The 10,896-nt window shown below is 39.8% G+C and overlaps 1 long non-coding RNA gene across 1 annotated transcript; it reads right to left on the bottom strand.

The window, feature by feature from the left end:
- Window positions 1-466: 466 nt before the first annotated feature.
- LOC121659955 lies at window positions 467-9,893 on the bottom strand. Its single transcript, XR_006014516.1, has 3 exons — window positions 9,815-9,893; window positions 3,325-3,441; window positions 467-1,450 (listed from the first exon to the last, which is right to left on the bottom strand). It is a non-coding gene; the product is annotated as an uncharacterized LOC121659955 (long non-coding RNA).
- Between the last annotated feature and the right edge of the window lie 1,003 nt (window positions 9,894-10,896).

The raw sequence follows: 10,896 nt of genomic DNA, 5'->3' as shown, positions 1-10,896 counted from the left end.
TTTTGGTACATTTAGGTAATGGAGTTGTTTTATTTCTTTGGGAAGACACTCTTATGGTGCAGAGTTATCTTGCCATCCCTTGCAGTAGTTGAGAAGGAATTGTAAGTATGAATTACTGGCTGGCCTGTAAACCAAAACCAACCAAATGTGGCAGTTCATATTCACTTGCTTGCTTTGCATATAGTTTCCAGATGTCAGGAACCCCAAGAAAGAAAGTCACTTGCCCAAATAAAGTTCTCAAAATTACTACAATGCAAAGTCATCAACTTTCAACTCATTCAGTCATACGGACAGGCAACTAGAGAGCTGATATAAAACCCTCATTATTTTCCTGCTACAAATAACAGGCACTTAAAAGTCCCACCACATGAGACCATTTACTTACAACATAAAGGAAGATGAACTCCTTTCTGTCCTCCCTGTGGGACAGAAATGACACTGTAGTTCATCATCAAAACTGAAAACAGGAAATGTCAGTAAAACACAACAATCTCTTAAAATGCAACATAAACAATGCCATCCAAAAAAAAAGTGCAAAAAATTTCAAGACAAGTTCCTCCTAAGTAAAAACCAGCTTTTTTATTCCATGTAATGCCACCAGCTGACTAATCCTGCTGATTCACATAGGCAGGTGGAGTTACAATAGCTTTTAATGGAAACACTCCTGCAATTTTGCATAAAGAACACTTCTACACTTTTGACTACATTTGTGCTCAAGGAACATGTTGAACAGCTTGACACCAATGCTTTAGAAGATGCTGATGAATGAACCCAGACCTTCAAAAATCCTTATACTGGAGCACAATACTTCAGAAGTAAGGTTTAGGAAATCAAATCACAACCAGTTTTCATACAATAGGCATGTCTTAGATGAACCAAAAGCAGCTGAAACTTGACTGACCAAGAACACCTGGCAGTGCACTAAGTATTTCACTACCCTAAAACACATTGTTCTAGTCACAACACAATATCTAACCTTATGCAGGTATCTCCCACTCTACAGACATAAACTGCGTGGAGATAGTCAGAAAAAATGCTTATAAGCGCATTATTAGCTTCTCTTTAATGGAAAAACAAATTGGTTTAATCTGTGTCATATTAGACATTTTAAGCAGACCCTGCCTTGCTATGAGCTGCAACCCTTATATTTGCTTATGCATCAGTGTTCTCACCCTCCTCACTCCTGACCCACACACCAAAAACTGAGAGTAGAACAGGATCACATATTCCCAGTGCAAGTGTGCATCCCAAGTAAGGTGCACTGCTGTATTTAATTCTTCTCTAGTTGCCAGTGCACTTCTCTGTGCTAAATTTCAACCCAGTCTCAGGACTGAGAAACCCAAGTACCTCTTCAGGTAAAAACACATCCTGTTACAGTTCTATATACACACAGTTCTTTGTTTTGCCAGTTGCTAGAAGACTACAAGCAGGTAGGACCTCACTGGTAGACCTGGTCAAAAAATTAAAAAGAAATCAAGTTAGCTCAAGCCCTATCTACTCTAATTTCTAGTCTAGTCTGATTAATCCAGTAATTTAGTGCACTAACCAGGAGTACAGGCAGTAAAGGCCCTTACTCTTCTTGTCCAAGGTAACCTAGAACCTAGAGAACTCAAGGCAAAGCACAGACCTTCTGGGCTTCCAGTAGTCCTCCTCACAAAGCAGAAGCTCTGGGCTGGGAATCTCAAAGCTTCCCAGTTCTAATCAGTTGTTCTGGCTTGCTCAACCCTTCATTGTGTAATAAGGAAACAAATTATTTCATGTAGCAATTGCCATTTCCAAGGGGTTACATAAAAATTTCTGATTTGCAGATAACTGCAAACACTGGTTTTATTCTGAATTGGGATAGACTTAAGCTAAGATTTCCTATGAGCCAGAAATACTTGAAGCTAATAATGCTCAGGAATAAACACTGCTTGTAATTTGGTTTTGTAGAGCATCAGTAAGTGTTTGGGGCATTGCAAATGGCTTCTTAAGGGTGGCACTTAAATACCCTACAAGTACACCAAAGAGGTTCACCTCAGTAATTCAAGTTCTGTTGAATTGAAGGGTTTCACAATGCCAGAGATGGAGAGAAAAACTGTGATAAATGATACAGGCATTATTTAAAAGATGGTGTCCTAGGTTTATAGATCACCAATTCTGATAAGGAAATGAACAATACAATCTGAGGTCAAACCAGACTGGAAAATAAATTCCCTCATTACAGAGGATAACATGCCTGCTGCTCCTTGAGCCACCTAACTTTCCCTGGTGTTTTCTAGCCAATAATCAGCATGTCTTGCTTTTGTGATTTTGTGTATGCTTATAGACAGACAACTGGTTTCAGATTATGCTTAGTTCCTCTGTGAAGACAGAGTTCCTCACAGTTATATTAAAGCAAGTAGATCTAGCTTCAGGTAGATGAAACAGTTTATTTATGTCCTAGACCACTCACTGTTAAATGCAGAGAGCAAACCAAACTTGTAGGAATTCTTTAAAATCATGTATTGGAGGCTTACTCTCACTTTCACGGAGACTGAACCACCCTTGATATATAGCCCGTCAGCTCCTGCATCCCACAGCATGTTGCTATGGTTTCATTAACTTGAAGATGAAGCCAATACCCCAGTTCTTTAGAGCAATCCACTGAGGCTTCTTTAAATACAGGATGAAGAAAGCCTCTTCTTCTACCAGACTTCACAAGGTCTGGAGCAGTGAGCAAATTAAAGCTCAGATATCTCCCAAAGCCAGCTCTACCCAAGCCATACAAACCAAGCAGTTGCCATTGCAGTGATCTTGTTCAAGATGCAGCCAAACTGAATCCTAGGAAATACTGGGAAAGAGATTTTTGTGGCAGTGCTCTTCCCCAGGATGCATTCTTGGTAACACAGTGCTGATGCATATTTAGTACAATGTCAGACTTCTAGGGACAATCAGATGCTCTTAACCAAGTTGAGATTTTCAATGGCTTCCCCTGGATCCTATCTTCCCAAGAGCTTTGTCTGCTATCACCATGCTCATACCACCTCTTTAGAATAATATCAGGATAATAATTTACCAAGATTGTGACAAGCCCAAGTCAGTGCTTGTGGAACCCCCAAGAGAAGATACTGAAAAAATGGTGAACAAACACCTTTCAAAGGATATCTCCTGTTCATTAAGAGTGCTCTGTGGCCACTAATGTTAACTTAGTTTAATATACATCACATCACAGCATGCTTCTGAGAAAGCATATGCTGCGTATTTTTAAGTGCAAATTACTCTTCTTTTTCAGTGAACTTTCTCCACCACTATTCTCCACTGGAATCTTGGATTTCAGAGACAACAGTTACGAAATGAGATTACCTGTTCCTTTGATTCAGCCATGCTGGAGTTTATGCAAAGTAAATCAACCATATTGTGTTATTTCCATGGGCACAGGCTTCACGGGAGCGGTAAAAGCAGAGCTCCTTCTGAACTTTGCTGAGGGAAGAAACCCAGTGTCAAAGCCAGTCCAAGTAAATAAAGTCACATACACAAACACCTGCTTCTTTAGAAATCTAGAGATGTATAAACAGGGTTGATACCCTTGCCACTTGCTCTTCTCTCCACCTCAAGCTCTAGAAAATCTTAATTTCACAAGACACCCTGGTATCAATTACACTGGGTAGAAGGACTACCCAGGCATGCATCACAGTCAATGAGGTAAGAATCTGTCCCAACCTCTACTGCAGCATGACCAGCATTTATTTACCTTTTTTCTTGATCAGACACTTGGTATTTCTTGAACAAAGATATCCAGATTGATTGACTGTCTCCAGAAGAGCAGCAAATAGCTGCTTATATCCTGGTGATACCTGTGATTACAGTCTGACTTAAGAACTCATCATCTCAGTTCTAGTTATGGATCAGACATCTCTGTGCCCCGGGACAGATGTTTGGTTTCTTTGTCCTCACCTCCTCTCACTGTCAGGATCTGGAGAATGATCATGTGTTTAAACTGCACAGAAACTGTCATAGAACAGCATCATCAGGCTGTACTTTTAACACAGCCTGAACCAATCCAAACTGCTGGCGTGCTCTGTCCTTGCCTCAGAGTCCCACATCCCTTCTCGGCACTAACAGAACTGACACCAAGAAAGTTACTAACTTTCTCACCAGATCTCAGAGCAAAGATGGTGCTATATGAGGACAGATAAAGGCCAGAACCAGCAAATTGAAAGGCAAGGAGAAATATGTGGCCAGTTAGATCAACTTCAGTCATCACAGGAGCATAGATTTTGTAATTCTTGAATGTTATGAGAATCTGAAACATTTTTTAAGTGCAAGTATTGGATGCAGTATGGAAAGTGTGAATGGAAGGCCAGAGCAAAGCCTCTGAAAGAGTTTTCACTATTCAAGCTAAACAGAGTCTATTGGGAAAGGACAAAATTAGACTCCTCAGCGATTATGAACAGAAGCTCTGTTGTTGACTACAGCAGCCCTCACAGCCAGAAATGGATTAAGGCCCAGAAGCTGAAGTGAGGTGGCAGACAGGTGAGATGGGTCCTCTAGTTGGCAGAGCGCTAGAACAGAAGGGGTGCAGCTTGCCCACACAGCAAGTCAGAAGCAGAACTAGGTAGCTGCCCTTCGCTTTTCCTATATACTCTAACAATTTTAGCCATTCAGTCTAGTGTTTTCTAGGCTAAGCATCTGTTAGAGCTTATTTTGGCTCTGCTTCAGGTCACAGTCTTGTTCTCAGGACGGTATTTTGCCAAATGAAATAGAAACCTTTTGGCTCTGTTGCTTGTGAGCAGATATTTAAAATATTGTTTTTGTCAAGGACAACTTCTTTTGATGGGCTGCAAAAGAGCCAAATTCAACTTGATACAGTATTACAATCCCTGGAAGCTCTGGTGCGTATTTGATTAAAGGGCAATGGAAATCAAAGATTTCATTTTAATGGAGCAGTCTTTGAGCCTTTGCAAAAGTTCTACCCCAAAACCCAGAACTTCTGGCGACACAAACTGGACATACCACTTAAAACAATTAAGCACCATGTTCTCTTTGCATAGCATATGTCCTGTAATTTGACTTCAGCTGAAAAAACAAATGTGTTTAGCAACAACTAAGATACATTAAAATCTGACTGTGAACCCACAGTCAGAATTATGTCTTAGGAAAGGCTTGCTATTACACAGGAAATAAATTCTGGTTTCCATGCTGAACAAAGATGATAAAGACTGAACACTACCTAATGCAAGCCATGTTAAATACCAGACTGTGCTCCAAGTCACTATGCAGACATTTGTATCTGCTTGAGCACCTCAGTTGCAACAGAATATTGAAATACTCTTCCCATGATATTGACATGCAACACAACAGCATAGAGAGCTGCCATGAGAAAGCAGACTGAAAAAAAGCATATAAAAGTTTTCAAGGAAAATGAATAAAAGGAGAACGAAGTAGTTTCCAGCCTAAAAAAGGTTTCTGCAAAATTTTGGCTAGCGTGCAGTCTCATCACCTTTGGAAAGTTCTGTTACAGGATTTACAGTCACGCAAGGGTAACAAGCACATCATGGTGAAGTTTTGCTAACTTGTTGTAGCCAAACATCAGCAGCTCTACAGTTCTTAACCAACAAGTCTTACATTTCTGTGAGCTTTTATATACCCATAAAAAAGTAACAAGGCTCCCACAGAAATGAGAAGTATGTTCCACACATTACCTTTTTCCCCACAGCCCTCAGATTTACTGTAGATGGTGGCATGACTGATCATCTGACTACCATCTGTCCAACATCTGCTTTTTAGGAAAACCACCCTGCAAATATAATTAGCTGGCTCTAGGCTACCATTATTCATAATGAGTAGCCTGTTGTATATTGAAGCTATCACTAATGCTATTCCCTTAAAAAGATTCAGCATACTGACTCAGAGCCTGAGATCTCTGATTGGGGTGTGTGACAGTGATGCTATATTGCCATCAGCTTTTAACACTCAAATATCCTAGCAATCCTCTAAACTGTGAAAGCAGGCCACAGTAGCTTGTCTTAAAAGCAAAAAAAAAAGCCAAAAAAAAAGAAACAAAACCTAAAGCCAAACCCAGCAATTATTGCAAGATTTGCAACAAAATGATGTGCTTGGAATCATCCTTCTGATGGCAATTCAGTAGCATGGCACCTTACACAAAAGAGAGAGGCACCTTACACACAGGAGAGCCATGAACAGAACTGCAGGTGCCTCAGTCATTTTAATGCCCAGAGCTCGCTACAAACTGTTTAGGATTCCCCTTCTATCCCCTAAAGGCATAGGTAAGCTGAGCCAAACCACTGACTATTCCTGATTCCTATCTGAACTGTAAACCATTTGGAGCTATATATCCTTTTGTGTCTGTATAGCTCTATCTAAACAGAAATAATATTTCAGTCTGCCAGAAATCCAGATCCCAGACTCAAGAAAGCTACAGAAGCTTTAAGGTGCCATGACCCAAATTCTGCTTGCAAAGTGAGCTTCTTGCAAACTCCCTCTAGACTCATAAATACAGTTCTGTTTCCAATAACATGATTCTATTTAATGCCTTCTGCATTTAAACTCATAATCCTTTAATAACTTCGGGAATATTTGAAGATATTAAAAAAAACACAACTCAACCAGAAAGCAGTTGGACATCCCTGAAGTTGATTGTTTATTTGAAAAAGACATAGGACAATAAAAGGCCAGACTGACCACAGTAATAACTCCCAATGCTGATTTGAAAAAATTAAAAGCAGGCCAGGAAGCTTAATTCTAAATGTGTTTTCAATTGATCTTTGTTCCTGACTGTGTTTAATGGTTAGCCGTTTGAGAAACCCTCTGGGGTTCTGCTAGTTGATTTCAAACTGGGAAACAGCAAGCAGTACCACAGAGAGAGAGAGATGCTTTTCTTTTCAAGAGAGTGAATTAAAACACTGCTGAAGGTTGCATACTACCAGTCTCAGAAATGTATTACGGAAGAAACATGGAGGAACATTTTTCACTCCCTCTATTTATCAACTGTGCTCATACATCTCCCAGGACAGCATATCCAAACTTCTAACAAACTAAAATAATTGGCCCCATAATTGTCTTGCAAAGCATGGTAGCGTTATTATCCCTGTCTTACTCTGATGGAGAAAGACTCTAGGCTATATTCACATGACCAGTATTTTAACTGTGCCCCTGGGTTTAGTGTTTTCATAGACCAGGTGTCTTTAAAAGCCACATCAGCCAATACAGGAGTCAGTGCAGGAACTGAGGTAAAATTTGACTTGGTTCCACAGGACACAATGTACATCTGACCTCTACAACTCTGAGAGCATCCATTAGACATTCGTTTTGCAGGAGTGATGCTGTGCTGCTCCCATATGTGACTTTAGCTTCTGTTCTTCTGCTTCTAATCACTTACTCAATTCTTAAAACTAAAAATATTTTTTAAAAAGCAAAGGGAAAAAAAAAAAAAAAGGCAGGAACAAACAAACAAAGCCATTCCCCAAGAATCAGATCCTTGAGAGAGATGAAACTTTATTTTAGCTATAAAGACAAGATATTTGAAGCCATGGGGGCAGGTATACTCAGAATAAGATAAAATGCATTAATGAACTAGAATACAGTGATTAGAGTGTAGAAGCAAGAACAGAAAAGCAAGCTGCTATCCCAGAATCCCTTTCATTCCCAAATACTGAGAGTACAGCTACCCCACTGCTGGCCAGCCCTATTACAAGCTGATGCCATCTTGTTTCCACAGGTCAGGGCTGCCTTCAGATGGCTTGCATTAAGCAGGTAAATTAGATGCCTATGTTAGACATCTAGGCTCTGTAGGCTCTCTGTACAAACAATACAAAGTGGCTTAGGAGGGCAACTACTACAGAGCACCTGTATCAGACTTCAGCAAGGTGACTGAATTGCCTTCAGGGGGTACCTCTCTTGTCAATCACCGCAGAGAGAACACACAGAGTCCAGGCTCCAAACATGGGTAGTCACCCAAGAGAAAGGATAGACTACAGAAGTACTATCCATGATTCATTCCCTTGGCCAGAACTTACTGGAGAAGTATCATTTTTCTGTCTACTTAATTTTTACAACAACAAATGAGGTAAAAAAAATTGAATAGGAAGGCTGCAAAATCTTATATATTAAATCCATTGGGAGACTTCTAACTAGGAAGTCAAAGCAATTTCTTTTTCTGGGTAGGCTTCTCCTACCATTCAAGAATCTTTTCTTTCAGAAATGAGTAAGGGATTTTCTTATATTTGCCAGTCTGGGACAGGACATAAAAACGCAAAACATTGTGACTTCCGCTGCCTTAAGATAAAATGCAATTCCTGAACCTGACCATTCTGTTAATGAACTCTGCAGAATAGTCTAAGTTTTATGCAGGTGAAGTGTAACATATTGTCACATTTAAAAACAAGGCAATGTATACATATTTGGTTAAGAAAATGCGTAACAATAAAAGAATCTCCGAGAGAAGTTTCACAGTATTTTCAGAAAAAGGCAGAATTCACTGTAAACTTCAGAGGGCAGAGAATGAAAAAGAAAGATTTCTAGGCAGAGCTAGATGAGGGAAGATGACAGGGCATGGTGAGGGATATCTCCCATAAATTTGCCGTTGGCAGAAGGCAGCCTTGCTGTTAGCAAGAAACAAATGACTGGGATGATATTTCGGTAATGGATCAGCTTGTTTTTTATTACAATGTAAAAAAAAGATATGCAAAGGGATGTCATCCAGAACAGCAAATGGCAAATCGCAAATGTTTGAGAGAATTAGAACAGAAAATCCACAGAAAATCTAAGAACAACTGTGGAAATTCTGAACTTTTCATGTCAAATTACACCATAAATGCTGTGAATTTGTAGCTGCAAATAGAAATTTGACTTTTCAAAATGGGCTGGAAATCAGACCTGAACAGTCTAATTAACTGTGTTTATATACTCCCCTCTCTGCCACAATAACTCTAGCAGTGCTGTGAAGACCTGTGATACAGCTGGAGTACTGGGCAGTTGGAATCAACTCTTTGTTTGTGCAGACCAGTCCAACCAGCCTGCTGCAGTTCACTCAGCCAATGCAGTATCATGCTTTCTGATGCAGAAAGGCAAATTGGCAATCAGAATGTAGAAGGTGAATTCATATGTCAGCGCTCACGGTATTTCAAATCTAGACAGACTGGTTAGGACAGCATTTAGTAAAAAGCAACCTGTGCAAGATTTGATACAAGATGAAATCAAATTTTGCTGCTGCACCTGAGACCTCAGCAGCATGAACTCATCTCAGCTGGAGATTATTTATTATTGGGAAACAGTATGGAGACAATACCGTTCTCCTTCTCCTTAGGCTAGTGGAAGATTTCCTCCCTTTCCAAAGTGCACAGTCTCTGGGTCAGGAAATGCCCTCTTCAGCTTCCTCTCAAAGCTGCTTCCTCAAAGGGTAAAGTCTTTCCTGCCTTTCCTCAGTAAACTAACTGTGCATATCCTATCCTCTACAGTAAAAAGACAAACCTATCCTCTATACAGGATAAACCTATCCTCTACAGTATAATCAGTCATATTTTGCAGAAGTGGAAAACTCAGATCTAAATGTTAAATGACTTCCCCAAAGTCAGTTTCACAGGCAGGAGGATAATACTATTCTAGTTGTTATCAAACACTTCACATTGTAAGAGCTAAAGCATTACCCAAAGCATGTCCCTGACATTTTTTCAGTTATCTGGATGCCTTGCCTTAACATCACCCAAATGCCAGTAACAGAAACACATTGGACCCTCAGGTCTCCCAGGCTCCTACACAGAAACTGTCCCCTAGATTTTATTACCACTGTTCCTTTTCAGCTCCCATTTCTATATGTAAATCATTATCTTCTTACCTTCTCCCTCATTGCCCACTTATTCATCCAACACATCATGATGCAGCTGCCTCAAACTGGAAAAAACACACGGAGCTGTGAAGGGACAGAAAACACTGTCAGATTCTGGTGATATAAAAATCATATAATTCTTGGAGTTCACAAAACAACATTTTTGCCATTCCATATCTTGGCAGGCTTCCCTCCACCATCAAATGAAATATGCATTTTTCATTCTAGTTACTTCACTTCTGCATGCATATTTTGTCTCTAGACACCAAAGCAAATGTTTGTGCTGAATGACACAGCAAACATTGCTGGTCTCAAAGGTCTTGTTCAACACTTTTGAGGACATATGCAATTTTGGTCTGGGCTGAAATGTATAGAAGACAGTGACTTTGACCCATGCTGTAATGGACACCAAGGAGAAGGACATGCTTATTGATAAGAGAAATAAAGCTGTAAAGTGATTGCATAAGAACAAGGGACTGGAAAAAGAGATTATCTTCCCAACAAATAGCACACTGACACATTAGCTATTAGAAGTGTTAGAAATTTTTAATATTTGAAATCTGCCTGCACAAGATCTTTCACACTTATCTGCTATCAGTGGCATTACACTTAATTTTATTTGGATGTCAGGTATTCAAGGACACAGCTCTTCTCTGTTACAAATGCTTTTAAGTCAAACACAGTAGCAGCAAGTTACCAGACAAAGGAACACTGTGTTTAAGGCTGCCTACCCAAGATTATTTATTCAAGTTGATTACATGGAAAGGACAGTAGTGCTGCCACTCTTCTACCCCATACTCCTTGGGGAAGGAAAAAAGCCATATCTAGGTTTTCTTTAGTTCTCACTGCATGGGGTAGGCAGAAAGAATATAATACACAGACACAAGGTTTGATCTTGCAGGGTAGCGCACCTAACTGCAAGCACATTCTATCTTAGTTTTAAGTACAAAATGCCTCTCATTCAAAAGCTGACTCTGTCCATGATTTGAGTCAAAAGCAGAAAATAATCGTTATTATACATCATCAAGAAGCAGGAATGTCTTGAGAGATTGGGGAGCTCATGCTCTCATCAAAGACCCAATGCACCTTTC

Source organism: Corvus kubaryi, unplaced genomic scaffold (genome assembly GCF_017639235.1).
Source record: "Corvus kubaryi isolate FWS band 111438036 unplaced genomic scaffold, C.kubaryi_AGA036_p1.0 138, whole genome shotgun sequence".
Classification (NCBI taxonomy): domain Eukaryota; kingdom Metazoa; phylum Chordata; class Aves; order Passeriformes; family Corvidae; genus Corvus; species Corvus kubaryi.
The sequence above is the reverse complement of the archived record's forward strand: the minus strand, read 5'-3'. Positions and strand labels throughout refer to the sequence as shown.